Genomic DNA, 26,064 nt, shown 5'->3' on the forward strand with positions numbered 1-26,064 from the left:
ACAGCACTAAGTAACCATTCTACTACGTAGATAACGATTGCCTAGGTTGTGTATACTATGGATAGGTAATTGCTAAATATCACTGTATTTTGCTGACAACTGCAGATGAGTGTGTTGTGAACCAGCAAACCCATGCTGCTAGGCTGCAAAGGCTGCATCACGAGGCAGGTTAGTAATAATCTTGCATGTAGTGTCAAAAGAAAAAAATATAACAGTTCTAGAAAGTGTTGTACCAGTATAAAAATGTATTGTGTATGGGATGTACTGAATAAACCAGACAATATGGCAGGAAGACTGTCATATAGGTTGTGTAAAAATAAAGGTGTAATATCTTGTGAATAAAAGTATAACCCCAGGAGTGCTTGTGTACATTCTGCTTTTATACGTTGTAGTGTTGCATTCTATAAATAGTACTGTTGTATTAAGCAGTGCTACCCACACTGCTGAACGCAGTTAAAATGTGTAGGAAGTTTAGAACAACAACGTTGGAAGTCGCAAGATTTCAGTCATATAGAACAACTGAGGGAGACTTAGAAACCATTGGAATGCTTCATACCAATTCCTTGATAGCACAGTGTACTGTGATATGAATTGTAATTTTTTACCACACACAGCAGGGGTTTGAATCCCGGGAGTGGTAGTAAGTTGTATGCATAATCATAACCCACAACTGTACAGAGTTTGTGAAAATGTTTAGATTGAAAGCTGTATGCATAATTAGACCCAGCAACTGTACAGACTTTTTCTAGAATGTTCAGATAGTACACTGTAAGCATAATCATAACCATCAACTGTACAAACTGTGACAGAATGTTCAAGTAGTAAGCTGTATGCATAGTCATACCCCTCAACTGTCCTGAACTGTCCAGCATGTCCTGATAAATTGTCCATATCTGCTGCCTGGTAACCTGTTCCCCTGACAAATCAGTGAGATGATCCAAGAAATGTAGGCAGCTTATACTGACATATAATGGATAGTGAGACCTGAAAATAAAAAGAGAATGTATATGAAAGCAAACCTCTCATTGCAGCATCTCATCCAAAGTGTATGACAGCTGTTCCACAATATGTCTCATTAACACCTGCATCTTGTCAAGCCTTGACCAGAGTGTGTGCAATGATGGATTGTTAGGTATGTGTATAACATCAACATGGAATCTGGGAGTATGTGTAGTATTCGTCAGGTAGTGTTAACAAATATTTCTCCACAGTTATAACAGGTAAGAGGTGTATACTGTAGTTACAACACAGTTCACTCATATACTTGTCTACAAGCATGAAATCTAGGAGTATTTGTAGAATCTGTCAGGTAATGTTAACAAAGATTTTTCCCCACAGCTATAACAGGTAAGAGGTGTAGACTGTAGGTACAACACAGTTAACTTATATACTTGCCTACAAGCATGGCATCTTTGAGTATGTGTAGAATTTGTCAGGTAGTGTTAAAAATATTTTCTCAACAGCTATAACAAGTAAGATGTGTAGAATATACGTATGACACAGTCCACATATATACTAATCTACAAACATACCATTGTACAAAGTAAGGCCATTGGGTAGTGTAATAATACATGTAAGGGACAGATCACTGCAGTGTCTAAGAAAGTTGAGAAGACTACAGGAATATATTAGTTGTTAATTGACCTCTCTCTCGCACCTCCACCATATGTGCAACAATAACCTAATTACACATTTAAATGGGTATGTGTTCACTCCAGTCTTTTGTTGGGACATATGTCTTATCGGTTTATAAATATTCACATTTGGTTCTATGCATGTGTCATGTTAATACACTCCCATATTTGTGGCCTGTTGCCATCAATGAAACCTGCATGCTGTTGTAATGGTCACTGTTGTCCCACATATGCATGTGTTCTTCTCACCCTGCAACTGTTGTAAATCTGGTGTCTTGGGTTAATGGGAATACCTGTGCATGCTATTATAACTAATCCTGAATGCTGTTGACTATTACTAACCGATATCTGTCCTACAATGGCAACACCATAGCTCGTTTGGGAAGGCAGGTCCCAGCGGACCCACCTGTCTCACCTCAGCTGGCCATGGCACCGGGCACCAGCACGTCTGGAGCCCATCCTGGGACCTCCTCCTCCACTGGCCCTGCACCACCTTTGGGTGGAACCACCTCAGGGGATGGGGTTCATCTCCCTGGGAGTGGGGGTGGAGAGGTATCGGTCTCCTGCCATCAGGTCCAGACTGTGGTGCATAGGGAGCTTGATGGGGAGATTCGAGACCAGCTACACCAGCACGAGGGCTGTGTGGTGCAATTAAAGGGTGAGCCTGCCCCTCCTACCCAGCCACCAGCACTGCTATCTTTGGGGCAGTGAAGGTGCAGTGGTGACTGCCCGTGGGTGCAGACCTCAGACCCACTGTTTCTATTTGGGGGCTCAAGGGCTTCCAATTTCAAACACCCCTCCCTGTCCAAGGTGTTTACCCTCCACATGTGTCATAAACCGCCCCTGTATACATCTTGTTTGTCTTGTCTGTTAACCTACCCAACCTACTTCCCCAAATATACCTACTACCCCAGCCCAACATCCCACTCTCACCTGAGAAAACAAACAGCAATCTGTTCCAACAAAAATATATCACCCCATGCATAGCTGACCATTTTGCACACACGTCCACTGGAATCAAGTAATCCAGTCTAATTGGCATCACAATGAATTATTGTTGTCCTCACCCCCACCCAGGGGTTTGAGTGTCCAAATCTAACTGCAAATTCAGTGTATATGCACAGCTGTTGCTGTAGAAGGAATGGACAGGAATGGACCTTCCCTACACCCTTCCTGCACATCCCTGGCTATTTTCCCTACTGTCTTTCCTTCTTTGTGCCCATTTTATTTCACCACTTTCCTATCAGCCCCTTTTTTTTTCTTTTAAAGAAATTAGCATGGTGGTAAGCAGGAATAAGCACTTTTAAGCAGCAGTAAGCAGGTTTAAGCCTGTTTGCGCGGGGTAAGCACTGCCTACACAGGTTAAGAAATTCAGAAGCTGTGTAAAAAACTGTAACTGGAAGTTAGCAGTGCATAGCTCCACGCAAACCTGCGCAAACCTGATTACAACTGCTTTAAAGTGCCTTAATCACTCTGTATCCAACGGCCTGTTTTCTGCCCAGCAACAAAATAAACAGCCTCTGTAAGGCTCAAACCCACGACCCTGCTTACCATAGACAAAGAGATTTCCTACTAAGCCATGCCAGACATACATAAATCTGATGTATTCAGAAACATATCATCCAGCCCAGTCATGCAACGGTACAGAGAATGTATACCAACATCTAGATGTATTTGTGTTTGTAAATATATTAATATCTAAACAGATACAACATATCTATATATGTCAATATATATATATATATATATATATATATATATATATATATATATATATATATATCTGTAGAAATATATACATATATATAAATGCATGTGAACATATATACATGCAAATGCCTACATCAACACATATCTATATGTCTACATATACACAGCAAGGTACATATATGTACACAGATATATGTCTATGTAGGTATATACTGACATAGTCCTATATATGTAAGTATATATATATATATATATATATATATATATATATATATATATGTGTGTGTGTGTGTGTGTGTGTATACGTGGCCATACATCTGTAGATAGCAATGGTAGATTAACAAAAACAAATAAGTCTACAATCACAATTAATGGGTTTGAGAGGCCCCAAACAATATACATCTTGTACGAATAGGCATATCCCTCCCAGAGCCAAACACGTCCACCCTGGAATACACTACCAAGTGCTGCAGATCCCATAACCAGGACCTGACCTGACATGGGCACAAGATATTAACAGTACTACATCTCACCTGTATGATGTCAGGCTGGTATTGGTAACATATCATTCAGTACAGTCTGGCTCCCATAGGAAATTTTAAATGTGGAAGCTATCAACATCCCCAGGATGCATATACACAGACACATATATGCAGATACAGATATCTCTCTCTCTCTCCATATATATATATATATATATATATATATATATATATATATATATATTTACATTATATATATATATATATATATATATATATATATATATATATATACACATGTGGCTACACATACACATGCAGATATATGCACAGTAAGATACATATGTAGAAGGTGCACAAAATATTGGACAGCCGCTATGTCTACAGTTCACACCTGAACACCTGGACACTGTATGGGCCACCCATACAAATGACAATCATTGCCTGCAATATATACCCACTGAGAGGTCATTGGACAAAAAAAAACACACAGCTATGCAGAAATGGTAAACCTTTATTTATGTGCTATTACAGTTCCATATACTATTGCTACTGTAATTGAGATTGTCTTCACAGACATGGTGTGTGTGGGAGGTCACATCTGCTTTCCATATGTGTGCCATTGGCTACTGACAGACATCCTAAGGACATCATAGTAAAGTACTGCTGCTAGCACGTACTGCCTCTGTCGACTGCAGCAGAGATATTGGCCAATATGTGTGGACATTCTGACACACTCTGTTCAGGCCAGAGGTATGCACAGAACCCCTTAGTGCAAAACATGTGTACCATGCCTGACAATATGGATGTTAACAGCCATGTAGATGGGTATAACGCATAATGTCTGGTATACATATGCCACCATAGGTTATGCATTCACACACCCCTGTCTGGCCTGACACATAATAACCACTGGTACAGGGGTGCTATTGCCACATACTACCCACTAGATATTGACATACATCTGTATAGCATCCCACTGCTCTGTCTGACATACATGACTGTTAAGGGAGGCCCGGCAGCAGTACATCTGGCAAGTATCTGCACATGACATCTCGCTGGGTAAGTACACTAAGCTGATAGGCATGTAACAATGAACTGTGCAGTCTACAAGTAGACTGGCTCAACACTGGGCTACATCTCCAATGCGGAAATGCACATGTACTTGCTTATATAGCAGGCTGTACAGACATGTCACAGCACAGGCTAAGATACACCTGTGTGAAAGTGCATAACCACAATCAATGAGAACACAGCCACAGCCACATATGGCAAGCTAGCATGATATTACAGAATATGGACTATCTGTTCAACACCATCCTCATATGTGCCACTCACACACTAACCCGTAATATACTGGGCCACTACACAGTTCGGTCTGATGGCTGACTGTGGTATGGGACATGCGTGTGTATGGCCCTACAAACATGTAAGCCAATATGGTAACATACAGTGGAGCAGCATGTAACATCAGATAGGATGGGACCTAGGACGATGACAACTGCCACAGTCTGTACATAGGCCAAGGTACATATTAACAATACACACATTGTTGACATTTACCATAAGTACACAGACCTCAGTGCTGTACAAACAGCCACAGTTTGTCCAGGTTACATCATCAAATATAACCCCTACTGTACATAGCATGTGTAGCAGTCTGAAATCTCACTGGCTTGTTATCAGATATGATGACCCTAAGTATGATGTACAGCACATATGCACCTCTTAATGCATGACATATGTACAAAGGATGACTGAGTTTTGGCTAGAAGCACATACACAGGGCCAATATTGACATGTTGCTGTGATAACATCATACATTTACTGTTCTGACAGGGTGTGTTGCAACATATGTCCTATGAGGGATATGAAGTCAATAACTGTCATGGCTTTCACCCTTTACAGATGGCAATCCTCACACTACCTTCTGCAGTTCACAGATACATGTTCTGTGGGTAACACATTACACCAAAGGCACCACACACTACCCAGTCTGCAGATGACCCTACACATGGGGAGTCCTCATAAACATACAACTGACATGGCAAGTTTTAATACATGTAGGACAGCCATATACGCACACACCCTGTTAAACCAACATTACTCTGAATGCAGTATAACAGCACTTACAGTCTGTAGTCAGGTCAGGCTCATCCCCCCTCCTGTGTGTTGGCCTGTTTCCACAATTAATGTTTTCAGAGATAAATTCTCACTCCATCTGAGATGCTGTTTGCCAAACAACAGAACAAATTCCTGCTCACAGTGAATGAAAAGGACCAACACAAACATGATGTTCCTAGATAATGGAGTGTGTTTCCATGCATTTGGCTATGGGAATGATACCACAGCTGTTCCACATGCAATCAGCTAGGGGAGAGCTACAATTCTTGCAGAGGCTATCAGCTGATCATGAGCATTACCTATAATACACATGCTTTTGCCTAAGAAAATCAGGTATAGGTCCCCACATCCACCAGTGAGGGAGTGAGAGAGGCAGACAGAGGCATCGACAAGTCAGGGAGGGGTGGGCGAGCAAACCCTAAGCATGTTTATGTCACACACCTACCAGCACAGGGTATCAAACCTCTGATGACTAGGTAGTGCAATTACAGTCCTATGCACATGCTGGATGTGCCACATAGGTTACCTTTTGTTGAGTCCCGAGAACATATATGTGATGCTGAGTGACATATGCAACAGGCATATGGTAGCTATACTGTAGGTGACGTACACGTGCCTGTCTACATGAACAGGTGCCAGCGTCAACACAGCCAGACTCTCACAGGGATGCGCACACACTGCCACACTTGGCAGGGACAGGGATAGAGCTCATCCCTAGTGAGATTGCCACAACACATTTCTGTGCAGGTTTCACATGCACCACACAGGTCATATGGAGGTTATATGGGCAAAGGGTATGGGGAGGTGTATGAAATCAGACAGCATGCTTCAGTATGCCACTGGGGGTTGTAGTGAGTGTGGATGTGATCATACACATCATACAATACATACACGAACACACATGGTGCCATACTGACATACATGTGTGCATTTCTGCATGGGTATGTGGTGGGCAACTGTGCCAGATGGCTATACAAGGCTAGGTGATGGGTATACCTTGGCATCAGGCCACATGAGAATGGTCTGCATTATGGCTCAGGCCTGTGGTTTCTGCATTTCCCCACATAGGTGGGTATTGTATCCACCATCCAGTCACTTGGGTGGCTATCGTGTGTGGCTAATGCTGTGCATCGCTTGCCATGTATGTGTTCCCTAGTCCATGACATGGATGGTGTCTGGAATGTGCACACCTTCCACATGCATGTACAGTGACATGTGGAACTGTACCTGGGGTGCTGGGCCCATGCTGTGTAAACAGATTATCATCAGATGTGCCAGTCTTGGCCACCTGTGCCAGGAACTGGTAATGGACAGCAGGTTAACCCTGCACCTACATTGATAGCATGATAATGGCATTCCCTGGTGTCAGTGGCATCTGTCCATACAGGGCATGTTTTCAGGCATGGTATGTCCTTTGTGGGTCACATGTGATGGCACCACAAGTGTTGCAGGTATCCAGTGTGGAACTTGGGGAAGGTACATTATCTGCATGTATGTGCCTATTGGACAGATGGACAGGGTGCCATGCCCTCTGTAGGCCACTGCAATTATGCCATAGTTACTATCAGTTGTCAGTATACAGTGTACTACACACATATTGGCTGTTGCCTCGGCATGTGTGCGTGTGTATGTGACATGGGTTGAGAGTGTGCTCTGTCTAATACTAGGGTTGCTAACTGTGATCACCTGGCCATGATGTCACATGTATGGGTATGGATTTGCACCTTAGCCTCTTGGCTATTTCACATCTGTTATCCCTGTACAGTGGACATTGTGATATAGGACCACCATAAAAGACATTTGCAAAACCCACAACACATTCGGCCCAGGTGTCACACACTCACACAGGATACAAGTTACAAACACACACACCCCTGTCATTTCTGGGATTTAACCCCCTACCTAACTAGTTTATTACATTAAAGCCCTAGGCAGTTACAGAATGCACCACAGAGATTATTGGAGTCTTCACTCCCCAAAGGTGTATTTCACATTGGATGACATCAGCAGGACTGCCAAAGTAGGCCATTGGACATGCACTGAGTGTGACTAGCCTAAAATGCATTGCTCCCCACACAGACATTGCAACATGCACAAAGCATCCACAACCAGCATGTGTAGGTACAGAACCCCTTACAGAGGTCTATAGCACACTACAGCATAGTGCTGTTATAGGACGCACCACAGGGATTACTGAAGACTTTTTTCCCCAAAGATGTATTTCACATTGGATGACATCAGCAGGCCTGCCAAAGCAGACTATTGGACATGTACTGAGTGTGACTAGCCTAAAATGCATTGCTCCCTACACAGACATTGAAACACACACAAAACATCCACAATTGACACATGTGGGTACAGAACCCCTAACAGAGGTCTATATCACACTACAACAGTACGCAGTTATGGCAAACGGTATGGAGATTACAGGGCTACATTCTTCCCAGAGGTGTATGTCTAGGTGGATGACATCAGCAGCCTTGCCAAAGTACAGCATACAAATTGTATGGAGTGTAATTACCCTAAAAAGCATTGCATTCTATGCAGACACTTGCCATGTTTGGGAGTAGAACAGCTACCAAACTATTTTATCATACTACAGCAGTACACAGTTACAGGACGTGCTACACAGATTACTGGGCTATTGTTTCCCAGAGGTGTATTTCTAGGTGGATGACATCAGCCACCTTGCCAAAGATGAGCATTTGAATTGTAGGGAGTGTGACTACCCTAAAAAGCATTGCTCTCTACACAGTCAGAGTCAAAGAGGCCCACACACACACTTGCCATGTCTGGGATTAAAACAGCTACTTACCTAATTTATCACACTACAACAGTACACAGTTACAGAACATACTATGGAGATTACTAGGCTACTGCTTCTCAGAGGTGTATTTCTAGGTGGATGACATCAGCAGTCTTGCCAAAGATGAGAATTTGAATTATAGGGAGTGTAACTACCCTTAAAAGCATTGCTCTCTACACAGACAGAGACACACACTTGCCATGTCTGAGATTAGAACAGCTACCTATTTAATTTATCACACTACAGCAGTACACAGTTACAGGATGCATAATGGAGATTACTGAACTGCAATTTCCCAGAGGTGTATTTCTAGGTGGATGGCATCAGCAGCCTTGCCAAAGATGAGCATTTGAATTGTAGGGAGTGCGATTGCCCTAAAAAGCACTGCTCTCTGTATAGACAGACACACTCACAAACACTTGCCATGTCTGGGATTATAACAGCTACCTACCTAATTTATCACATTACAGCAGTATGCAGTTACAAGATACGTTATGGAGATTACTGGGGTAAAGCTTCCCAGAGGTGTATTTCTAGGTGGATGACATCAGCAGCCTTGCCAAAGATGAGCATTTGAATTGTAGGGAGTGACTACCCCAAAAAGGATTGCTCTCAACACAGACAGACACACACAAACAAACAATTGCCATGACTGGGAATTAAACTCTTACCTAACTATTTTCTCACACTACAGCAGTACGCTGTTATGGGACATGCCACAGAGATTAGTAGAATGCAGCTTTCCCAAAGGTGTATTTCATAGTAGATGACCTCAGCAGGCTTGTCATACTGGGGCTATGGGGAGGGCAGTGTGTGTGCATGGGCCATAACCCATTCATCTAGGGGTTGACAAGCCACATGTGGGCACAGCCTGGGTCATATTCCACAGGTACGTGTATACAGCTGCTAGATGACTACTTCCTTGAACAGTCATGTTGCACAGCTGGTACATGCACCACATACTCTGTAATGCTGACAGATACTGGTGGCTAGTATCTGCAGTGTGTGACATCAGACCCTCATGTGGTTGTGGCCCTTTGGCTGTGTGCTGGGTGGGAGAGCCCTGGATGGTTCCTTGTCATGGTCACCCTCTTCCACACATCTATGTATGTCTACCTTTGACTTATTAGAGTGTGTTTTCCTTACATATCTGCCTGTATTCCTATCCACTGTCTGTGCAAAGCATGTGTGGTGCATACTGAGGAGTGCCTGCACTAACATCAGCAGCTGCCAGATATGTCTGGTCCATTGGTGTTTGCAAACATGGCCTTTATCTGTGAGCATGCCCAGTATGACCTTTCAGTATGTTGTTGACTGACATTGCCTTCATTACTCTAAGTGTGTGGGCATGCCCAGTATGGCCATCTGTACTGAATGTATGGATTGAGTCAAGGTAGTTTGTACTGCAGTGCTGACCTTTGTGTTGTACACCTACAGATAGTATGCTGTCTCTGCAGGGTATTCGTTGATCATTTGGCATGGACTATTACTACATTTCTGCATAGGATGGAGGGGCGCACCTGACTATTTCTACATTTCTACACAGGATTGGGGGGGCATACCTGACTGTGACTACATTTCTGCATTGGATGGGGATACACCTGACACTTGTGCACAATCTCTAAGACTGTACTAATATGTCGGGTACTCCATTTCAGCCTATAGTCTTACCTATCGTGCTGGCGAGAGGCATACCAGTGTACTACAGATCTTAGCTTTTAATTGCCTACATATTAGTTTCTGACTTCCTACCCTTCAGAACTGACATCCCACTGCCTGACCTGCTGTAGTCTGTCTGTGTAGGTTGGTGGGGAGTTCACCTATAGGCCTCATTCAGAGGCCATAGCACAGCCTATGTTTTTGTTTGTCTACACCTGTCCTGCTGGCTGTGACTTTTGTAGGGTATGTGCCCCCCCCCCCCAACTGGCATGTGTGAGTCACTTACCTTGTGGGTGTCCCAGTATTGAGGGTGCTGCTGCAGGGTTGCCTATGCTGGATGCACATACTACACTCCCTACACATGGTTAGGCACAGGTAGTGTACTGTTTGGCATCCCTTTTACTGTATGTGAGAGTCGGAGAGAGGTATTATTTCCTGGGTCCCTCCTATGTCAGTGTATGTGCTATGCATTGCCTCTTTGCCAAAGCTAGGGCATATTGGTCACACCTCCTTCTGCCTACTTAGGCAGGCTCAGGTTATTCCTCCTCTGAGTCACTCTGGGCCTGTGCAGCCCTTGGAAATGGTGGGGGGCTGTGTGTCCCTGCCCCGTGCTGTTCCTGTTGCAGCTGTTTTTACAGGATCATATTGTGTAGCATGGCACACACATACAAGGACAATTTGAGTACATGTAGCTGGTGTGTACTGCAAGGCACCACCGGATGTGTCCAGGCACAGAAACTGTGACTTGAGCATCCCAAACACATGCTCTACTATAATTCTGGTCTGTGCGTGTGCCTCATTATGGAGTTCTTGTTTGGGTGTGTGTGCATTTCTGATTTGTGTCATCAGCTGTGGCTCCAGTGCGTATCCAGCATCCCCCACTAGATGAACGTGAGGGATGTCTCCATTGGTAAATCTCTGGTACAGCTGCATCAGATGCCAGATGTGGGAATTGTGATAGCTTCCAGGGTAGCCAGCACACACATTCATTATTATGCCCTGGGCATTGCACACGACCTGGCAGTTGATGGAGAGGAAGCCCCTGCAGTTGATGTAGACCCTACCCTGCACACCAGGCGGTGCTTTGATGCATATGTGCGTGCAGTCTATAGCACCCACTACCTCAGGGTATTCTGCTATTTGGTGGAACAGTTGCATATTGCTGGCCAATGCCTCACAGATGTTGGGGAAATATATGTACTCACCGACATGCGCTGACATGGCATCCAGGAACTGGTGGAGTACCCTGGGTGCTGATGCCTGTGAAATCCCCATCATATCCCCAGTTGACCTGTGAAAGGTACCTGTAGCTAGTATTCTTAGGTCTACACATATCTTAGTATCCACTGGGATGGGTTCCCCACTGTAAGTTCTGTGTGTCAGGCATGGTGGGCACAGCTTAACAATTTGCTGTAGGAGGTCCCTGTCCACCCTATAGCGCTCCATTATCTCCAGCTCATGTAGCCCCTGGTAGGTTACCCTGGGTCTGTACACTCTTCTCTGCCTCCTCACTGTGGGTTGTTTGACAGCATTCACATCCTCACCACCCTGAGCGTCTTCCACAAGTTGTATGATAGCTATTGCAGCCCCTATAATTTTGCTGTTGTGAGTGTTAAAAGTTCCCCACTTGTTTACACCAGTGGTGTAGAGTGTGGGAAAAACTAGAGGAGAAGGTGTTTGCTTAGTTTATAGTAGTGTTCTGGGCTGGGCTGGTCTACTGCCTGTGCAATTGGCTGATTCTGATACATTTGACCTGCCAGCTAAGCTAGTTCTCCTTGGTTACTTTCATACTGCTGTTTACCCTTCCCATTGCCTTCCTGTTTGTGGGCCACTCAAACAGAGTGCTCAAATGTGCACACTGATGCTATTTCCTGGTTTAACCTCGGTTTTCTTCCTGTAAAACCATGTGAGCGGTGTGCATACCCGCTTAGGCTTTGTAAAGAGTGCTAAGCAAGTTTAGACACACACCCCTAGCTGTGCTAAGCTAGGAGCAAACCCAAACCACAGGGCTCCAATCCGCTTACAGTATGCCTGACACACACACCCATGACGTCACCTAACTCCTAGGCTTGCACCAAGCTATTCCTACTGTTACACTGTTGGGACCTGACTCACATGTTGGGGAAAACTGAGATTCACTATCCTTCCCCTCATTTGCATAGGATTCCTGCTAATGAATAGTTACATGTTTCACACTGAGCCTCCCCCCTTAGCAACCACTACTTACTGGCCAGGTTGTCTTCTGCCTGCCATTGACTTGCATGGCAGAATAGTGATTTTAGTTAGACTGCTTATTTTGGGTTTATTTTATTATTTCCCCCAGATCCCATTTGCGAGCTGCTGCCCTACGCTTAAACAGCCGAGATCGGCTAAAAAAAAAAAAGATGATTTTTGTATTTTTTTATGTTTGCAATGCCAATGGCCTTATACTTGGCCATTGGCATGCTTACTACATGATATGCAGCCTTTATTTGGAGCTGTCATAGCTCCATTTTGGATATTGCAGAAATGTACTTGGTTACTAACCGAGTACATTTCTGCAGATAGCACTAGTCTTGCATGGACTGTTGCAAGCTTCCTGGATTGCAATATTACCTCATTTGCATGGATTTCACCTGCAAATGGTGTGATTTGCATACCAGGGCTTAGTCTGTGCAGGATTAGTGCAGGAGTGCTTGTGCACGCCCCTGCAGGCTGTTCCTGGATCGCACAGCAGACATATTGCCTGCTTGAGCTCCTGCACAGATCTTGCACTCCATGCAAGCTTTAGAGAATCTGGGGGGAGAGTGTTTTTTTAATTTATCAGACAAAACAGAATTCAGATTAACTGTATATCACCTGTACTCTCGGTTTAATTATTCTGAGTGTGGATTACTGCCTTGTAGAGAACAAGAGTTATTTTTCCAGTGCAGAATATTTTGTTTTGGGCAACTGCGGGAGCAAACACCTTTTTTTTTTTTTTTTTTTTTGCATCGTGCTGTGAATGATCATATAGCTATTTTTTCACAATGGTTGGTAAAATGTATTGAAGTTTATATGTCAAGAGCAGCTGCAGCCTTGTTAATACTAAAGATTCATACAAAATGAGTCAAAATAGGTTTTTCTCCCTCAGAGCTATCAAAGTTGTAAACAGTTTCTCAGATATGAACATTTTATTTATTTTTTCTGGTTGATCTGGATATACAACTATCCAGAAAATGGAAGTCTGTGGAAAAGAATCTCTAAATGTAATAAATAAGGCATTGCATATAAAGAGTATTGTGCAGACAGTGAAACACCTGGATAGCAACAAGAGTTTAAGACTTATCTTTTAGTGTAGTTTATAGTATGTGCTGATGTGTGTTAACATTTTGTTCCTTTGAGTATATACTCTTTTAAGGCTTAGCTAAGTGTTAATCATATATTCGATATAAGCAATTAGGATAAACATTAAAAATGCAGAACCTAAGCTATAATTATGTATCCCTTAGGAATACAAAGTAAGGGTCTAAAACACTACTATGTTTCTCTTTTGCATGCTGTAAGAAATTAATTTCTACTAACCAAAGTCCTAAATTATAGATGGCTATCTCTTTTAATCTTTCTTCACTCCTTGCCATTATGAAGATGTAAGAATATGGTCTCCTCCTTGCCAGCATGTAAGCAATTTACTTGATTGCATTTTTAAAACTTGTATGGCTGCAAAAAGAAATATTTCTGGATGGCTTGTTCTTTTTTATTATTTCACATGGGATTCATTCAGCATGCATTACCGTAAGAGCATTCATTATTATTTATTATAATTACTGTACATAATGACTTAAACAGCTAAGTGATATAATTTAGAGCTTTTAGCTGTGAACATGTATCATTTTACACTGTTTTTTTTTCTGCAAAGCAATAATAAAGACATAAAAATAAAAACATAACTTATAAAGTCTCAGCAGCGCTGTTCCAAGGCAATTTATTTCCTTTTAAGGGGAATTTTAGGTACAGTAAAAATATAAACATGCATAATAGCTACTTATATACATTTATGTTAAACACCATTATTTAATATGTATCCATATAAATAACAAACATGTAAACATGTTCATTATGATTTCTAGGTAATTGTTTAATTGTTTTATATGTGAAATTATTTACTTGCTGAAATTTGGCATGCCATTCCATTGCTTTGTGATAGATTCCCTGACAGACACCTGCCCAACAGCTGAGTAAATAATACAGGGGTGCATCAAATAAAATATCATACTGAGTTGTCCCTCCAATGCATGCTCTAGCATCACTATACATCACATTGTTTTGGGTTCTGATGCTTCTATCCCAAAGGTATCTTTGAATTCAGGTTATTGCAGTATATAAAGAATTTGCAATTTGTCAAAACTTTCACATCCACACCAGCTTACATTCCTGCATATTTATATCTCTTCAAAATGATCCATAGATAGGAGAGTAGGTTTGTTTCACTTCCCATTTGTGTCATGGACAGCTTTATCAATATAGCTGTTTCCTTTATTTATAGTATCTGTGAGGGAAAGTGTGTGTGTGTGTGTGTGTATCTGCATATATATATATATATAGATCTGGATATAGATACAGATATATAGATATAGATAGATATTTAAAATTGTCACAGACATACCAATAGTGTGTACTGGATGACAACCCCCTTTTAGTTTGCCCACGTCACTTCTTACATTAACCTTTTACCTTTCAGACTGCAGGTAATAATGTCTGTAGGTTCAGGTACCATTCTGACTTTTCATTGCCAACAGCCTTATTAAATTGATAAGTGTGCTTGTTGTTTAAGTATAGTAGGTGTAATGTAATCATACTACAAGTATATTTCACCTTTATTTTTCCATTGCATTTATTCTTCTCTTATAGACCCCCATCTTTGTCACTATCCTTTCTCTTAGATGCATTTGTTTATTTTTTTTCTCTCCATTTATTTTATTACATACAACAGTATCAAGACCTGAACCCATCCCTCAGGGAAGGCCTGTCACCCTCCACACTTGACAGCAGCAGTGTCGTCACCACTACTACCACCATCAGCTGCACCTACAATATCTGGATAGGGTTAAATCTAGATCTCATGCCCTATCTGCACCACCCACTTCAGGCAGCTCTGCCATGGATGCTGGGACAGCTGTACCCCCCAGTAGCAGTGTCATTGATGGTGAAAGTTTTGTCACCCATTGACAGCTGGCAGACATTGTGGGGTAGATAAGACTCAAGATGTTAGATGCCTCAATTGGCCATGTGGAGAGCCTACTTCAGTGACTCAATGAGTCTTACCTTTGTCCAGCACTTTCTCTATCATCTGAGACTTGGCCCAGCAGGGATGGTACCCAGAGTGACAAGTAGTCTCCCAATGAATTACAGCTGGAAAGGACTGCAGCTGCAGAACCCATATCCTATCCCCATCTTGGTGTTCCCCTCCCTTTTATGTCAATGCCCACACCTGTTGGTTGTACAGTTCTCACCTCACCATTGTCTTCTCTTTCTGTTTCTCAGACATCCCTCTCCCTCATGTGCTGCCACACCCTTTATCTATCTTATCTGTCTTATCTCTTTCCTTCCCCTTATCTTCACTTTACTTTCCTTCCCCAAGTTATCTTCTGTTTTTGCATCAGCAATTGGCCCTGTCCAGCAAAATAAATTTACCCCACCTCCATTCTGCTCATCCCTTAGATGTTCACCTTATATTCTACCCTCTGCTTTTTTTCACCTTTAAATCTCTTTCCAGTGCCCACATATTCAAAATGTAATCTGGTCAGAAGCTAGATAAACAGGCATTCCTCATGCACATGTAAGGCTCCTAAATCAGTTTTCTTTTCTGCACCTACTGTGCAAGGCAGGTGAAGAAGAACACCATCTATGACCAGATACAACTAATGCACATAGCTACTGCTCATTGTATAGAAGGAGCTAGATTACCTTATTTTACACCTCCAACTATTACGTACAACCACTATCGTACAGTATTATATAGTGGCCTTTTCCAACAATGGACACACAAATTTATTACACTGCCAGCTATTGCTTCGGTTAATGACTTTAGTTCCCAGAGGTGGTGTCCTGGGGAATCATTTTTGAGACTGAAATAGGTCCATTTGTATCAGTGTTCTACAATCATTAAAAACTGAATATATAAATACAATAAATAAATTATTGTGTATTTTATTTTTTCACTCTGCAAGTGTGAAAAAACACAACTACTGTGTACTTCCCTCATACTGTGTTTCCCTAAAATCTTTTGTCTGACTACTGTTGAAGGTCAGCATGTAAGTAGAATGCCTTTGATAATACTGGTAATGAAGATTCTTGTTTAAGCCCCCAGGAGATATAGGCCTGTATGTGTGTTTCCTTAAAGGCTTTTTTCTGAACTGTCAGAGTAGCTAAGCATGTAAATGACACTCCTTTGACACTATATGTGATAAAAGTTATGAGTTTATGTCCCCTAGGGCAATGCATATTGGCAGATCATTTTTACAGTAGGATGTTGTCTCAGGGCCTTCAATATAGTACAGGTAAAGTATTGAGTCTCTGGTGGTGTTACACCTGAATCTTGTCACAGTATCTGTACTTTTCTCTCCCTATACAACAGCATTCAGAAAAACAACCCTGCCAGCCAATAGACCTGTCATACCACCATCAGTGGCAACATCACAGCTAGTGGTGTCCCCAGCTGCTACACTCATCTCCCCCACCCCCAGCAACACCACTGTCTACCCACTGTGCATTTGATGCTTCCTTCACTGCTGTCTTCCACATCCCTGGTTGTGTAACCACCTTTCCTTGCACTTTCATTTATACTGTATATTTGTATGTGTGGCCCTGATACCTAATGTCACCCTCTTAGCTTCATCTTAGTTTCCTTACTACCTTGCACAACTTATCCTCTCTCTCTCTCTCTCTATATATATATATATATATATATATATATAGGAGGAGCTACAGTGAGAAATTAAGGGTGATTAAGGCGAATATATATCAAAGTTAAAAAAGTATATATATATATATATATATATATATATATATATATATATATATATATGAGTCTATATTAGAACATCGACTTTTTAAAATGTCAAATTTCTAATATCGACCCCTATTCAGTTAACGCTGACAACATCGAACATGTAGAACAGCAAATTTTTTCCAAGGGAAAAAATTTGCTGTTCCGACACACATACACATAACACAAACACACCAAACAAACAGCAATCCACACACATACACCTAAAATCCTGCATCTAACCCTACACTAAACTGTACACACACCATTAGCTATCCACTTACCTTAACCCAAACCCTGACCCTAAGGTCCGTCACTATCGGACACTCACCTCACCAGTGCCCTAACCCTAACTCACCTACCCCACCCTAACCCTCACATCCACACAATCGCACAATTACCTGACCCGTGCCCTAACCTGAACTCACCTATCCCAGCGCCCTAATCCTCACATCCACACAATCACACACTTACCTGATCCCGACCCGTAACTTTCCACCACAGTGCTGAACATAGCGAAGCCACAGGAACGGCCAATGAAATTCCATCCCTAGGAAGAAATTCGATGTTCCGCAGCTTCATTATTTTCAGCGTTCGGTGAATAGGGGTTGATATTAGAACATTCAAAGTTGTGAAACTTCAATGTTTTAATATAGACCCTATAGATATATATTGATATATATATATATATATATATATATACTTTGCTTCATTGAAAGCTAATTTCACTGAATTTCAAATCACCCTGACCAAATTGCTGAAAGCTCAAATTACTGAAAACTCATTTCACCAAATCTCATCTCATTGAAATGAAGTACTGACACTGCGCAGAGTACTGTAAGGCAAATAAAAGCTATATGTCCTTTTCTCCACTGTAATGCGTTAGAAGTGCAACAGTGAGCTCCAAATTCACTGATATTCATTTTTTTTTCTTTTCTTTTTTTCTTTAATTATTTATGTTTGTTTTTTTTTTGTTTTTCAAGTCACAGTTTAATTTCAAAGTGCTGCAACATGAGATCTGATACCTCTGATAGACACTGTTTGTAAAATCACTATTTCACAGAGTTTCATGTATGTAGTGATGGTGGCTATTCATTCAAGTCAGAAAAAAAATCCCTGTGCCTCATTCCAATTTCTCTTGACTTTGTAAAAGGAAACAAGATTTATTGGAAGAATTAACGTATATGTGTTGGAAGTATTGGGTATTTCACATGCCTCCACCTCCAGAATAACCAGTAATTTAATCGATAGCATGCTTCTACACGTGGATGACCATTTATGTTTTCCAACCATATCACAAAAGAATGCTAATACTATACATGCCATCTTCAACATCTCATGCATTCTGCAGATAGTATTGCCACAGATAGCACACGTAGCAAAAAAAACCCCACAAATGGGCCACAGCTACAATGGCTTGTGAACAAGAAGAGTTGTCATTCCATGAACCAGGTAATCTGCAACAAATATTGGATTTTTCCCAATGTGTCCACAAAACACTAAGGCAATTTGCATGATTCACTTCTTTATAGCACATCACAGCTATATTACTGCTTCATGAATACAGAAATTTCACAGGTCCTAGTTGGTAAGTTAAGGCACTTTACTAACATGATATCATATGATACCTTATTTAGCATAATCATAGGTAGTAACTCCTATCTCTGTACTGTTTTGAAGATGATGCTGGATATTAACTGGTGGCCTGGCTTATGACACCCATAGGTAGTCCAAAGAATATTTTCAAACATCAATATAACATAGTGCATGTACAAATCCACACCATGATAAAGTGTGTGTGTGTGTGTGAGTGTGTGTGTGTGTGTGTGTGTGTGTGTGTGTGTGTGTGTGTGTGTGTGTTTGGCCTGCTCAAAGTTTACTTCTGCTGCCTCAACATGTCTTGGGGGATGACACCAATATGATCAAGTCACAACAAAAAGGATATCTTACCATGTCACATGCTCCATAATATGGGGTGAAGAAACAAGTAGTGGGACTTTTGCTCCCTCCTAACAGGGATGTTGTGGGTCTACAAGATTGTGACTAAAGTGATGTCTGCACATGTGGTGTCCTGTCATGGGAGGGTAAGAATCTTGGCCTCCCACAGTGAGGGTTGACAGTACATGGCACATGTCCAGATGCAGCTGTTAATTGGGTACCCCTCAATGGATCCCCTACCTGAAAACTAAGTATGTGGCCTCATCTGAACTCAGATAACAGTGTCAGAAGGTGTGGCAATGGTGGCACTGGCAATGTTCTGCATAGAGGTTAACACAGATTTGTTGTGTGCCACCAGAATTCACAGGAGAGCAATCACTACTATATCCTTGGCCTTTATATCCTCATGGATTCCAAGTAACACAACAATGAGATCCATGCTAGACTTGGTAGTAGCAAATTTTAACTGAAATATACTGATTGATTCTGATATGACTGGCAACATATTGCATTTTCAACGTAGAAAGCTGAAGGAAGCTCCAAAAAACACAAAACACGTTGGATAAAGAGACTTTATAGAAAAAACGCAAAGCTTTCGGGTAGAACCCTTTCTCAATACTGAATACAGTCAGATAAAAATCACTTGCTTATATAAGAAAGCCCATGCACACATGACCGCAGTCAAAATCATGTGACAAATATTCACATTAAAAATCTTAAAGCATAAAATAAGCACATAATAAAAGACATGATAAAAAACATAATACATTAAGACATAATCCTAATATAGTTATCTAAGACATACTAATTAACAACAAAATAATGCATTAATGTTCATTAAGTCATAACCTAGTACGCTGTAACTTAGTAAGAATTGGCTTAATACTAACAGTGTTATTAATACCCGGAGGATGGTCAGCTCCCAGCCGAATAATCCATTGGTATTCCTTAGTTTCGAGGTGATTATTAATATCCCCACCTCGCATCATAGCTGTCACATTTTACAATGTTGGCCTGCAAAGCTGCAAAATGGTAGATATACCCAGCTCAAGTGTGATGCATGAATCTGTTACCATAGCCACATATGAAGCAACATGATTTGTAGGAGCCATGATAATCTCTCCCCCAGTGGGGACAGTATGTGCTCAGATTATACAGCCTTGTTTTCCTGTGTGTGTGTCAGGCATCATCATCATCATCGTCATCATCAGACTATATTGTGGCTGGTCTCAGCCAGGATAGGGGCAGCCAATGATACTGTATCATGATCAAACTATGACACGGGGATCTCTGTCATATCATCAGCAGCAGCCACAGCAGCAGCAGCCACAGCATGGCTGGCAACATTAGCCTGTTGTTCTGTCCCCGTCTATACAGGTGTCACTGTAGCTATGCTCTTCCCTCCCTTTAATTTTGCTTTTTTCACTGGTTATTTACTAATATGTATGAATAGTGTTTAATACAATCTCATTTCTTACTCCCAGGAAGGAATGGAGCTGATACACCAGTAGCTTGTTGCTTTTTCAGATGTTCAAATGTACCAAAAGATTTCTTTTGTTATGCATTTAATCAAAGTTTTTTTCTTTTACATAACTACATACATATTTATAGTTATTTATTTGTTAACTAGGCAAGTGAACTGTTTCTAAGCCTTGTTTCAGACATGACCCTGGCTACAAGATAAAAAAAATGTAAATACATGTTTATGATAAGAAATATTCCAGAAAGGCAAAAAAAAAACATATAAAATTCACGCTCAAAAATGTGTATTAAACAGAGAAGTTAATTATAAAGTGAAGTAATTATAGTGTTCGAATATAAGCATTAACAATAACAGAATTAACTTCAGTCATAAAACAGTTAATGTTACAAACATATTGACCCATTATACTGTGAAAACAGTATATTCATCCATCATATCCAAACACCTGTCACCGGTAATTGTCACAGAAATGCATTACTATAAATTATATTATATTATAATGTATTATATTATATTATATTATATTATATTATATTATATTATATTATATTATATTATTGATCAGTGATAGCTGATATTTCTGTCTCTCTCTCTTTCTCTCCATATAACACAAAGACACTGATACACAGACATAATGTAATACCTTTTGTTGTACCAGTGTAAGTTTTACAATTACTCGAGCTTTTGAGCTTACGTGAGTCCTTCATAGGGGGTTATTAAGTTACTGATGTTAAATACAGTGCTTAAATATCCACTTGAGCCCAGAAAGAGAAGCACACCATTTATTTCCCATTAGCTAAAAAAAGAAATATTGAAAAATGTTAGTGTAAAAAAAAGTGCAGCTCATACTATACCTCAAAGACATGTAGTATGTACGTGTGTGTGTGTGTCCGTGTGCTCGCACACACATGTGTGCACACACATGCGTGTGTGTGTGTGTGCATGTGCGCATGTGTGTGTGCATGCGAGCGTGTGTGTGTGTGTGTGTGTGTGTGTGTGTGTGTGTGTGTGTGTCAAGGACAGTCAGAGAGAGAGTGAGAGAGAAAGAGAGACAGGCAGTGGCTGAAACTGTAGAACAGGCTCATGAAATGCTATAAATATCAAAGATGGGCATTGATAAGAGTTATTGTTCATTTACCAGAGAAGATAACACTCAAAGAGACTGCTCTGACATTTAATTTGACAATAAATCTCAAACCAAAAGATGTGTAGGGAGATTAGTTAAAACATGAATTAGCAATAATGTCCAGTTTACAATGACGAGAAAGACAGGGGCTGTCAAGAGAATAAGATACAGGATTACAATGCATGGATATTGTATGCAGTTAGTATACTACACAGGCTGTGATTTTGCTAACTGAGACAAAGAGAGAAGAAAAGGAAGGAGACAGAAGAAAAGAAAAGAGAATGCTGTTATTATGTCAGCCCAAGGTTCTGAAGAACAGCAAAATTGAATAACAATTTGTTATACTGTTAAAACTGTCTGAATATTAAAGTCTTGCTAATTGTAACTGTTATGCCCCACTACTACCTCAGTAATCAAGGAGCTTCAGTCCTCACCACTAGTACCAGTGGGGGATGTACACTGGGAGGATAAGTACACACACAGTATTTCCAGATGCAGCTCTCTGCATCAAGTGTAATTTCACTTAAGAGCACCAGAGATCACAGTCAGTCCGGGGTTGGTTTCTTCCTCTTTCTCCAGATCCCCAATAAGACTCCCCAATGGCACAGCTATAGAGTTGAGATCTCAGCTGAGTGGCCAATCCAAGACCTCCAGCACTCTCTCTGTCCAACCAGTGCTTGGTGTCCCTGCCCAAGTAGCTGACACATGGACTCTTTGAGGTTTGATTTATAAACAAAAACAGTCGGTCAGTCAAATGGCAAACAGAAGATAAGTGCCTTTGCATCAACCTAGATGCTTCATCAGATCTAAAACATTTAAAAACAATAAGTGCATTTAAAACATTAACTCAAACCACTTGATTTGAGCACAGGTTTAACAGTTATAAAGTCATTTAACCCTTTACCTCTTGTGGCTTGTAACATAATCATCCATTTAACTTCTGAACAGAAGTTAAATGGATGATTATGTTACAAGCCACAAGAGGTAAAGGATTAATGCTTTAAATGCTTTTTACTGGTTTATGCCATTTGCCTGACTGACTTTTTATTAATTTATCTTCATTTGTTGGTTTTTGCTCCTATCTGGTTTTGGTTTGTTTCATTTATAAACACACACACACATACACACACACACACACACACACACACACACACACACACACACACACACACACACAACAAAAAACATACCTGGGAAAGGCTGGCATAGGTTTACTAGCTATGCCCCCCTTCTGCCCAGACTATAATGTAGTTATTATTGCCAGCAGCCACATCTTTATCAGCTATTTTGAGGCCCTTAGCAAAAAGTGCCCAATCTTACTGTGTAAAGTTACTATCAATACAAATGTTAGTTTGACCAAGAGCAAGGCTATTAGGAGTGGCCTGTACAGTGTCACCAAATAAATATGAAAGTACTCTCAGGACTAAAATGTCTCTAGAAAGATCAGCTACAATGAAATGTTTAAATATATTTAATAATAAATAATGAAAGAACAAGACTTTACTAAAAATATATATATATATATATATATATATATATATATATATATATATATATATATATATATATATACAGTAACATCAGAGTTCAAAATCACAAGAAATCTTTAAAACAACATTGCAGGACAGTCTCAAATAAATAAAGAAAAACATCTAAATTAAGCTTTGCTATATTCCTGACTGTATCCAACAGAATTACTATACCCTAATAACTTACTTAATTAGAGCAGCAAGGAAGATGTGGTGAATAGACCCTCTAGCTGATGCTGTCAGGACAAATTCAGAATACAGAATGCACTATCTGTCTCAGAGAATTCTTAAAATAAGATCTCAAATATTACTGCTGGGATAGCTTTCAGAATGACATCATTTCTTTTTATCTGACTCTATCCCAGGTAAAACCCCCACGGCTGAAAACTAGCAGCATTTAGCATCAACTTGTGAAAATAAATACACAAGAGCTTTTCCTCAAATCTTTGCAGATGCTGGAAGTCATAAAACAATGAAACACTTCCAAGACAATACAGAAAAACATCTCTAGTGCAGACATTATGTCTCCTGCTGCACTGAAACTGAAAGATAACATCTTTTTATTGCATTGCCATAAAGTAATTTAATTTCAGCTATTTTTCTGAAGTTAACCTTCTGTATTCTAGCTTCCACTGTTAAAATATATACATCTAAACAGTTGCAAGAGTGCAGGTACATTATGCTCTATTCCAGTAGGGCATGCTGTGGTTACATTTTAAGCAGTTTGCAAAAACCTTTTCACCACACATTTCTGTACCAGCAGTTTGATATACACCTGACACACAGTTATAATACATTTGTAACACAAGTATCTTATATGAATCATGTTGATATTCACAAATGACATATCATTATTTACAAAATTCCGGATAGCTGTGCTGGCAGTATCTCCCTTTGTCACAGTAACTATTCTCTTCTCATGAATAAAAGACAATTGCTAAAACATAAACCACAATAATCTTAACTGTTAATATTCTGAAATAATCAGTAGTTTAAATTCAGAGGAAATTCATCATAAGTTATTGCACAATGTTTTCTGCTTGTGGACCAACACATTTTTTCTTTCTTCTTTTTTTCTTTCTCTCTCTCTCTCTCTCTCTCTATATATATATATATATATATATATATATATATATATATATATATATATGTATATATATATATATATATATATATATATGTATATATATATATATATATATATTTTTTTTTTCCCCCAAAATCTTAAAGCAAAAACTCAAAGCTTTTGAATTTAGATCATGGTACAGTGAGGATTGGGGGATTTACCCTTTCCCTACTATAGTGCAATCCTGGAGTTAATATATATAGTATGCAGGGGGTGTGGGGAAGCAGGGGGGCTTGACCCCCAGCAAAATGATACTTTTTTATTGTTTTAAGTGTGAGTTTGTTAATAAACCTTCTAAAGGAACTTTTATTCAAGTTGGACTTGCTGCTGGAGGTACAACATGATGCTGACCATCACAGTCCACATATACGTTGCTAGACGTGTGTCCCAATTAATTCCTATAATAAGAAATTACAGCATTGCATACTTTCTATAAACTTCTGCACTTTTCTGTGAAATGAGGTTTCAATGGAATAAGTTCATTCATAGTTTCAATAAAATGAAAAGTCAGCAAAATGACAGAGGCCTGTGTTTATCTGTCTATATATATATATATATATATATATATATATATATATATATATATGTGTGTGTGTGTGTGTGTGTGTGTGTCTGTGTATATCTGTAAACATATATATATATATATATATATATATATATATATATATATATATACACACACATATACATATATAGTGTGAAGAAAATGAAAACACTGTCATTTGTGTTAGCATGTCTGGAAGGAGACTTGTGTATATTTTCAGATTAAGTTGTATTGTATGCCAGCATGACTAATTGTGAAATGTAAATAAGGTTTTAAAATGTTGAGTATTTCCCTGTTTATACAAAATATTTAAATAATCTGTCAATGTTTTCATACATTTCTAATTGAACACATTTAAGGGAGATTCTAAAGTGCAAACTCTCTGTGAAAAATCAGCTGATCAGTAGGTGATGTCATTAGAATGTTCCTGGTTGATATGTGGTTATTGAATAGATGAAAATGAATGTTTTCGAACAGCTGATGGTTATTTTTAAAATAAGACAGTTGAGACTGTTAACCTGGACTATAAAAGAGACTGCTCAAGTCTATTGGATGGTAGTTAGTTAAGAGTTGCAGTCAGTTCCAGTGCTGTGCAATGGATGCCCCAAAATAAAAAAAGGTTTGTTGTTATGTTTTAGATTAAATCAAGGACGGTATTCTCTAGGTAGATTAGGAAAGTCTAATTATTTAGATAGGGTTTTTCTACAATTATGGACTTCTATCCTACAGTTTAATGTTATATTTCTAGTGTTTATTGAAAGTTATTGATTTACATTTTTTAATAATCATTTTACTTACTTATTATTAAATGTTTTTCATTGCTTACATTGTGGATGGACAACCAATATATTCTATAGAGTTTAGAGAGTGCTTATACCTGCTGATACTCCCCAGGTC

Source organism: Protopterus annectens, chromosome 6.part1 (assembly GCF_019279795.1).
Source record: "Protopterus annectens isolate FY-2018-M chromosome 6.part1, PAN1.0, whole genome shotgun sequence".
Lineage (NCBI taxonomy): Eukaryota > Metazoa > Chordata > Ceratodontiformes > Protopteridae > Protopterus > Protopterus annectens.